Source organism: Balaenoptera borealis (genome assembly GCF_965194805.1).
Source record: "Balaenoptera borealis genome assembly, chromosome: 5".
NCBI lineage: Eukaryota > Metazoa > Chordata > Mammalia > Artiodactyla > Balaenopteridae > Balaenoptera > Balaenoptera borealis.
Window position 1 is genome coordinate 119,566,775 of NC_138862.1, and position 10,679 is coordinate 119,577,453.

Below are 10,679 nucleotides of genomic sequence, written 5' to 3' on the forward strand. Positions count from 1 at the left end.
GAGGAGAACAAAAAAGAAAAAAAAAGGAGTGAAGAAAGTCTACATGATCTATGGGATACCAGCAAAAGAAATAAACTGCTAATTATTTGAGTCCCAGAAGCAGAAGAGAGGGAAAAGGGGACAGAAAGCTTACATTTTTTTAAATGACTGAAAACTTCCCAAATGTCAGAAAATATTTGGACATCCAAGTTCATGAAGCTCATAAGTCAAACAAACTTAACTTTAAAATGTCTTCTTCAAGACACATTATAATAAAACTGCCGAAAAGCAAAGATAGAAAAAAATCTTAAAAGTAGCAATGGAAAAAAAGGTTGTAACTCACAATGGAACTCCCATAAGGTTATTAGCAGATTTCTCAGCAGAAACCTCATAGGCCAGGAGAGAGTAAATATGATATACTCAAAGTACTGAAAGAAAAAAAAAAAACCTACCAACCAAGACTACTCTATCTGGCAAAGTTGTCTTTCAGAAACAAAAGAGAGAAAAAGAATGCCCCATACAAACAAAGCTGATAGAGTTCATCACCAGTAGACCTGCCTTATGAGAAATCCTGAAAGGAGTTCTTCAGGTTCAAATGAAAGGACACTGATTAATAACATGAAAACATAAGAAAATATACAACACACTGACAAAGGTAAGTATACAGTCAAATTCAGAATACTCTAATACTATAATATGGTTGTATATTAACCACTTACTCTAGTATAAGGGTTAAAGGACAAAAGTATTAAAATTAACTATAGCTACAATAATTTGTTAATGAACACACATTATAAAAGAGAGAAATTATGACAGCAAAAACATAAAAGTGGTAGTAAAAGGGTAGAGTTTTTGTAAGTGATTGAAGTTAAATTATTATCAGTGTAAAATAGATTGCCATATATATATACACATATATATGTGTGTGTGTGTATATATATATATATATATATATATATATATATATAAAATGTTTTATATAAGCTACCTGGTAACCACAAAGCAAAAGCCTACACTAGATACACAAAAGATAGAGAGAGGAAATCAAAGCATGTCACTATGAAAAATTCTTAATTTTCAAAGGAAGACAGCAAGAGAGAAAGAACAAAACAAGGGGACTGTAAAACAGCCAGAATAATGAATAAGATGGCATTAGTAAGTCCCTACTAATTAGTAATTACTCTAAATGTAAACTGATTAAATTATCCAATCAAAAGACACTGAGTGGCTGGATGGGTAAAAAAAGACCCAACTAAATCCTAAAATTTTTATGGAGCCACTGAAGACCCTAGATAGCCAAAGCAATCCTGAGAATGAAGAACAAAGCTGGAGGTACCATGCTTCTGCTTTCAAACTGTATTACAAAGCTAGAGCAATCAAAACAGCATGACACTAACATAAAAGTAGACACATAGGCCAAGGGAACAAAATCAAGAGCCCAGAAATAAACCCTCAACCACTATCTGACAAGGGAGTCAAGAATACTCAATGGGGAAAGGAGTCTCTCTTCAATAAACAATGTTGAGAAAACTGGATAATTACATGCAGAAGAATGAAATTGGACCTCTATCTTACCCCACTCACAAAAATTAACTCAAAATGGATTAAAGACTTGAACATAAGACCTAAAACGCCTAGAAGAAAACATAAGGAGAAGCTCCTTGACATCCTGACAATGACTCTTTTTGGATATGACACTAAAAGCACAAGTAACAAAAGCAAAAATAAATAAATGGACTACATCAAACTAAAAAGCTTCTTCACAGCAAAAGAAACAATCAACAAAATAAAAAGGCAAACTAATGAATAGGAGAAATATTTGCAAATCATATATCCAATAAAGGGTTAACAACCAAAATATATAAAGAACAATACTATTTACTCAATAGTAAAAAAAAAAAAATCCAATTAAAAAATGGGCAGAGGAACTGAATAGATGAATAGATACTTTTCCAAAGACGATATACAAATGGCCAACAGGTACATGAAAAGATACTCAACATCACTAATCATCAGGGAAATGCAAATCAAAACAACATGTCACTTCACATCTATTAGAACAGATTTTATCAAAAGAAGAGAGATAGGGCTTCCCTGGTGGCGCAGTGGTTAAGAATATGCCTGCCAATGCAGGGGACATGGGTTTGAGCCCTGGTCTGGGAAGATTCCACATGCCACGGAGCAACTAAGCCCATGCGCCACAACTACTGACCTGCGCTCTAGAGCTTGTGAGCCACAACTACTGAGCCTGTATGCCACAACTACTGAAGCCCACACGCCTAGAGCCTGTGCTCCGCAACAAGAGAAGCCACCACAATGAGAAGCCTGAGCACCGCAATGAAGAGTAGCCACTGCTCGCCGCAACTAGAGAAAGCCTGCGTGCAGCAATGAAGAACCAATGCAGCCAAAAATAAACAAATAAAATAAATCAATTAAAAAAATAAAAGAAGAGCGATAACAAGCAAGGATGTGAAGAAAAGGGAATCCTTATGCACTGCTGGTAGCAATGTAAATTGGTATAGCCACCCTGGAAAATAGTATGGAGGTTCTTAAAAATTAAAAGCAGAACTACCATATAATCTAGCAATCCACTTCTGGGTAGGCATCCAAAGTAATAAAATCAGGATATTGAAGAGAAATCTGTACCCCCATATTCTTGCAGCATTATTCACAGCTGCCAATATAGAAACAACCTAAGTGTCTGTCTACAGATGAATGGATAAAGAAGATATGGGGTGTGTGTGTGTGTGTGTGTGTGTGTGTGTGTGTGTGTGAATATTATTTAGCCATGAGAAAGAAGGGAATCCTGCCATTTGTGACAACATGGATAGTCCTACATGGCATTATGCTAGGTGCAATAAATCAAACAAATAAAGACAAACACTGTATGATATCACTTATATGTGGAATCTTAAAAAGCTGTATTCATGGAAACAGAGTAGAACAGTGGTTGCCAGGGGCTGGGAGATGGGGGAAATGAGAGATGTTGGTCAAGGGTCCAAACTTCCAGTTATAAGATGAATAAGTTCTGAGGATCTAATGTACAGTATGGTGACTATAGTTAACAATACTGCATTATACACTTGAAAGTTGCTAGGAGAGTAGGTCTTAAATGTTCTCACCATAAAAAAGAAATGGTAATTATGTGATGTGATGGAGATGTTAACTAACACTACTGTGGTAAACATTTTGCAAAGTATAAGTATATCAAATCATCACAGTGTACACAGTAAACTTATACAATGTTATATGCCAATTATATCTCAATAGACTCAGAATAGAAAACTGGCTTCTAATCAAGGAGGCAAATACTGCCCTAAATATCCTGGTCCTAAAAAAGAAAATCAGTATCATTAAGCAAATATGCAAAGAATATATAATTATGCAATAAATATATACTCTGTGTATTCATGCTTTTGTCATTAACAAGTCATATTATTTTGAAAACTATAAAGAAAAAATATTTTCTCTGAAAAGTATTTGTGAATGTTTTGATGCAGCAATCACTGTGTCATTGAAGTCATCTTTAAGAACAATGATTCCATTCTTTCAGAAAAATTAAGAACAAATTCAGGAGTACTATGTGACAAATTCCTGGTTTGACTAAAGAGGGTTTTATTGGCATTTCTTACTCCATTTCTATGAGTTTCACTTTCTGGTTCTATCATTCTGAAGAGATGGGGTAAATAAAGCTTGATATTTCTTATTAAATGTCATGTGCAAATTGTTACTTAAATTTTTCTTAAGTTTAAGGGTTATTTTTCTTCTATTTTTTCATTTCTGTGTAATTTCTCATGATTTTAGAAATTACATATACTTCAACCATAATATAAGTAATGGATACATGTATACGTATACATATATATTAAAGTGTTCACACATAATTTCTTCTAGTATATTCAATATGGTAAGAAATATAAAATTATTTTTAGAAAATAAATGGGAAATATTTTGTCATATTGTGGTCACATGAATAACGTATTATATTTTAATTGAGAAGTTATATTTCGTAAATCATTACTTTCTTAGTTCACATCAATATTTTGTGTATTTACTTTCTCAGGGTATGTTTTGTTTTCTCTTTCATGCTCCACAGGCCTCCATTAAAACTAAAATATACTACTCTCTCACTTTGTCCCAGCTTACTCTCTCACTTACGAAGTGAGAGAGTGGCATGGACTTATATATACTACCAAATGTAAAATAGATAGCTAGTGGGAAGCAGATGCATAGCACACGGAGATCAGCTCGGTGCTTTGTGACCACCTAGAGGGGTGGGAGGGAGACCCAAGAGGGAGGAGATATCGGGATATATGTATATGTATAGGGAATTCACTTTGTTATAAAGCAGAAATTAACACACCATTGTAAAGCAATTATACTCCAATAAAGATGTTAAAAAAAATAGTAAAATATACCAATAGATCACTAAAGAGTCATTTATTAAAGCATCCCTTTGCTTTTAGTATTTGTGACTAGTGCCCTTTAATGTAAAGTGAACAGAATACATATTATCCAAGTTATAGTTCTTCATTCAGCGGCTACATAATACAGGCATGGATATTTTAAAGGTATACTAAAATATATGAAATCTATACATGTGATATTTTCATTCTCATGTTATGTAACTTTCATTCTGATGTCAGTTTGAAATCATATATTTCTGAATACTACGTAAAGATTCAGAGGTTAGTTTAGACTTACTTCTTTCCCTATTCTGCCAAAAAACAAAAATGGGGGGAAAGAGGCTTAGCATTAATCACTAGTGTTAAATAAACACAACAAGATAAATGAATAGAACCAAATGTGAAGAAAATGGCCAAATTAAAATGTGACACATTGATTAGAGTCCCTTAAGACCTAGTCATTAATGCATATTTATGGCTACATTTTCATAGTTGGCTAACAAAAATTATTGGTCCCCCAAGAACTTGAAAAGAAATAAGATGTTCATCCAAGAATTAAGCTTCAAAAATAATGCATAATAAATCTTCTCAAAAAGATAGGATGAGTCTCAGGTCAAGTATACATGACTATATAATAATCTAATTGACAGTTTTACTAAAATATGAGGAAGAATGTGTGAAAGCCAGTTTGGTTAATATGAAAGCAAAGAAGAAAAACAGAAGTTATGCCCAACTGAGGTAGGTAGCCTCCAAGATGGTCTCTAATAATTCCTGCCTCCTGGTATTCAAATCCCATATGGTAACAGCATTAGTCGGAATGACCCATAAAAAATGACCAAAATGTCCATAGATGAATGGATAAGGGTGTGGTACATATATACAATGGAATACTACTCAGCCATAGAAAAGAATGAAATAACGCCATTTGCAGCAACATGGATGGACCTAGAGATTATCATAACTAAGTGAAGTAAATTAGACAGAGAAAGACCATATGATATCACTTATATGTGGGATCTAAAATACGACACAAATAAACTTATCTGCAAAACAGAAACAGACTCACAGACGTAGAGAACAGACTTGTGGTTGACAAGGGATGGGGGGTAGGGGAGGGACGGATTGGGAGTTTGGGGTTAGCAGATGCAAACTAGTATATTTAGAATGGATAAACAATAAGGCCCAACTGGTATAGCAAAGGGAACTATATTCAATATCCTGTGATAAACCATAATGGAAAAGAAAATGAAAAAGAATGTGTGTGTGTGTATATATATAACTGAACCACTTTGCTGTACAGGAGAAATTAACACAACATTGTAAATCAACTATACTTCAATAAAATACTTTTTTTAAGGAAGTAGCCGAAGTGATGGTATGTTTTCTCCAGGATTGGTTTATAAAAGAGTGAGGCTTCTGTCTTGGTTGTTACCTGTCTCTTTCTTCCTTGGATTTGGGTAAGTCATGTTCCAAGCAGCTCTGTGGGGAGGTAGATGTAGTGAGTGCATCTGTAGCACATGGCTTGACTCATGAAACTCAATCAGAACCATACAGCAAAGCTAATCCCAGATTCTTGACCCTCAGAAATTGTGTGAGATAATAAATGTTCATTGTTTCAAGCTGCTGTGTTTTAGGCTGATTTGTTATGCAGTTACAGATAAGTAACACAAAATCTAAGCACAACAGCAGAGAGAGAGAGAGAGAGAGACCAGTGGGCACTAAATTTTTATTTTCAGACTCACTAATAAAGGTTTTCCCTTAAATGTATATAAATGGGAAGACTTTCCACCAATAACCTCCAAGACATATTTGACATGAATGACCCCATGTGTTTTACATGTATCATGCAATTTAGACTGCCATTAAGCAATTCATCAATATAATTCCTCTTTTCCTGGTTTTAATATTCACTAAGCAACCCTCCGACTGATTTGACTTTCCAAGAAATCTGACTACAAAGAGAAACTGCACTGATCATGCTGGCATGAGTATTCAGATCACTGGGAAAGGTGCTCTCTCTTCTAGGTTAAATTGGCAATCTGATTTTAGACATTGTGTTGAGAGACTAGTTACTATGAATCTGCCACTGACAGCCTGCTTTTGATGGGTTGTGAAACTTGGGATTCTGAGTCTAAAAGAATAGAGCCAGATCATCAATGCACAAAACTTAGTCTATTTACAAAAGTAGTATCTTCTTGGGAGGACAGACCATAATCCTTCTGCAGATGACACTTCCCTTAAAACCAACATTTCTTTGTGAGAGTACCTCATGGCTTAACAGCAACATGACAAAAGAAATACCTTAGCTCTGAAATCAAGTGAGAATTCACATCACAGTCACATTTCATACCATGGAAGCTCCATGAGGAGAGGGGTTCTGTCCTGTTCATTCATTGATATATCTTGTGCCAGGTGCAGTAGGTATTCAGTAAATTTTCATCAAATGAACATAAACTTAAATACTACTCAAACACTCTTGTGTGTTTCACTACTCAGTTCCCTCCCTCATTCCTCACAGAAGTCATTGTATATCTTTCTTAATTTCTTCATATATCTAAAAGTGAGGGCTTCCCTGGTGGCTCAGTGGTTGAGAATCTGCCTGCCAATGCAGGGGACACGGGTTCGAGCCCTGGTCTGGGAAGGTCCCACATGCCGCAGAGCAGCTAGACCCGTGAGCCACAATTACTGAGCCTGCGTGTCTGGAGCTTGTGCTCTGCAACAAGAGAGGCCGCGATAGTGAGAGGCCCGCGCACCATGATGAAGAGTGGCCCCCTCTTGCCACAACTAGAGAAAGCCCTCACACAGAAACGAAGACCCAACACAGCCATAAGTAAGTAAGTAAGTAAGTAAGTAAGTAAATAAATAAATATTTTTTTTTAAAAAGTGAAACATCTCCTATTAGTAAATGACTTATCTCTTAGTTCACCATTAAAATGTGAATTTTCAAGGGAAGATATCTCTTAACTCCCAGCCACAAAATCTATATCAATTTGTATCAACAATAAGACATACTAACATATCCTAAAGACCATTCCATATTCACACATACATATATACCTAATTTGGTTAAAGTGGTGAATTTTTGACTTGATCCTAATTTTCTAATTGAGTTATAATTAACATACAATATTATATTAGTTTCAGGTGTACAACATAGCGATTCAATATTTTTATGCATAATGAAATGATCACCATAATATAACCAGTTATCATCCATCATCAAAAAGGTTGTTACAGTATTACTGACTACATTTCCTATGTGTACATTACATCCCCATAACTTATTTATTTTACAGCTGGAAATGTATACCTTTTAGTCCCCTTCACCTATTTTGTCTGTCCCCCCACCTCCTTCCCCTCTGGCAACTACCAGTTCTCTGTATCTATGAGTCTGTTTCTGTTTTGTTTTGTTCACTTGTTTTGTCTTTTAGATTCCACTTATAAGTGAACTCATACAGTATTTGTTTATCCCTGTCTGACTTATTTCACTTAGCATAATACCCTCCAGGTCCATCCATGTAATTTGAAAAGATATATGTTCCCCTACCTGCACCACTATTTACGATAGCCAAGATATGGAAGCAACCTAAGTGTCCATCAACAGATGAATGGATAAAGAAGATGTGGTATATATATACAATGGACTATTATTCAGCAATAAAAAAGAATGAAATCTTGCCATTTGCGGCAACATGGATGGAACTGGAGGGTATTAAGCTAAGTGATTTGTTCCTAATTTTAGTGAAAAATCTACAATGTCGCCATTTAGCACAATACTGACTTTGGCTTTGTAGATATAAATGTAAAGGATGTAGATATAAGTGTAAATGTATCTCTAGCCCTCCTCTACCAAAAACCTTAATCAAAGAACAGATGCATCACAAATTGTATAACATCATTTCTAGGTTTTAGAATAATATTCTGGCTAATAAATTCCTAGATCAAAGGGTACATATCTTTACATTATGAAATATATTGTCCTATTATTCTCAGTAATTTTACCATTATTATTTGTTTCCTGTTTTTGTTTTCTGTTTCCTTTTTCTTTTTTGGCTGTGCCACACAGCTTGCAGGATCTTAGTTCCCCAACCAGGGACTGTCAGTGAAAGCACAGAGTCCTAACCACTGGACTGCCAGGGAATTCCCTTTACCACTACTTTATGGGAGATTCTATATCCACATCTACTAGATATTATAAAATGTTGACTAATTTCTTAGAAGAAAATTGTTTTTTGCATGAATCCTTTATTTTGCATATTTTTCAATTAAATGTGAGCTTGGTCACTTTTTTTTGTATGTGTTTAAGCCATTTGAATATTTTTCCAGTACTATGCCTGTTTCTTTTAAGATTTTAAAAAATATTTTTCTATTCATCTCTTATTTACTGATATGTGTGAACTCATTTCATAAAATTAATCTTTTTAATTTTAAAAACACTTTGTTATTACTCATTTGACACATTTATATTATATCCCTAGTTTTTTTTTTATAGTTTTATTACTATTTGATATATATATAATATATATAACATATATATTAAAGAGTTACAAAATATATGAATAAAATGAACACCCAACTTCATAACGACCTTGCATCTACCCATGAGGTCTATAAAACAATTTGGGGAAAACTGACTACTGAGTTTTCCAATTCATTCAGACTGCATGGTCCTCCATTTCTTTACTCTTAGATTTATCCCGTGTTTGTTGGTATGGATGCTATTGTAAATGTATTGCTTTTTAAAATTCTACATTCTAGTTTGGTTTTTAATCACTTCATTCCCTTGCTAAATTCACTGTCTAAATCTAGTAGTTTATGCTTATATTTTTTAGAATTTTTCTATCCTACACACCATGCTGTGTGTGAATAATAACAGAGTTTTATTTCTTGTACTCTAGGCCTTACATTTTTCTTCTTGCTTCATTGTAATAGCTATGACATCTAGGACAGTGACAGATAAACATGGTAAGTGTGGGTGTCCTTGCCTTATTCCCAGTCTCTGAGGGAAACTTTAATATTTACAACCAGTTAGCATGTTATTTGCTATATTTTGGGTAGATATCTTTAAAATAATTTAAGCTTATTCTTAGCTTACAAATATTTTTATCATAAAAAGGTGTTATATTTTACCAAATGCGATTTCTGCATCTATTGAAAAGATTACCTGATTTTCTCCCTTATTTTGTTATGGTGGGGAATTATACTAAGTAATTTAAAAATATTAAACCCAACCTCTAATTTCTTAGAATAACCCCAACTTCTTCTCAAGTCTAATCTTTGTATACATTGCTTGATGAATTTTATAATAGTTTGCTTTGAATCATCACATCCTTGTTTATGAGAGATATTTTTAAAATTTCTGTTCACGTTTTTTTCATCAAAATTTTGCACAAAACAAGGTAGGGAATTTTCCCTTTTTTTCTATTCTCTTTAATGTTATTTCTATTATAAAAGCTTCATATGTTCAAAAGTAAATCACCTAAACCTGTTACTTTTTAAACACAGGTGTAAGTGTATGCATGTGAAGGATTTAATTATGGATCCAATACCTTTGATAGGTATAGGCCTATTCAGATTTTCTGTTTCCTCCTATATTGGTTTTGGTGACTTCTGCTTTTAAAAATTCGCTAGCAAGTATTTGTTCATAATTTCAGCTTTATTATCTTTTTAAATCCTGCAGAAACTGTACTATTGTTTCCTTTTTCACTTCTGATATTGGTAAATTTTATTTTTTCTCTTTCTCTGGACAGAGGTTGATATGTTTTATTAGTGATTTCAAGGATGGTACCTTTGACTTGGCTGATTATCTCAACTGTACATTTATTTTCTATTTCACTATCTTTTCTTGTTTTATTCTTTTGTCTATTTTTAGGTTAAATTTGTTTTTCTTCTAATTTCCTGAAATACATTTTGAAATTCACTTTCAGTCTTCATTTTTGTCTAATAGATTCACCAACTACATCATTCTGTTTCTGCTTAGATGTAGAAAACAAGAGAACATTACTTCCACACAGTGAGAAAAATCCAGAAAATCTCCAAACCATAACTTTTTTTTAGCCAGTAAGAGAACTGAGGTCAAAAGGCAACCAGGTGAACTGAATTTCAAAGGGTTATAAAGGCCTCTGAGGAGATACAAACGCAAACTGTTTTACCTTTTACAGAGCACTGGAGGAAGAGGCGGCCCCCATACAGGAGTAAGAAGAAAAGTAACCATTTCACAAACCCAGAGTAGCCGGCATAGTGTGAACTTTAGGATCCAGGGGAGCCCCAGACAAAAGCGGAGCCTGAACTCAC

The 10,679-nt window shown here is 34.1% G+C and overlaps 1 long non-coding RNA gene across 1 annotated transcript in view; it reads right to left on the reverse strand.

Moving 5' to 3' along the window:
- LOC309629945 overlaps positions 1-10,679 on the reverse strand; it is a 379,704-nt gene that overhangs the window by 339,726 nt on the left and 29,299 nt on the right. The window lies entirely within an intron of this gene.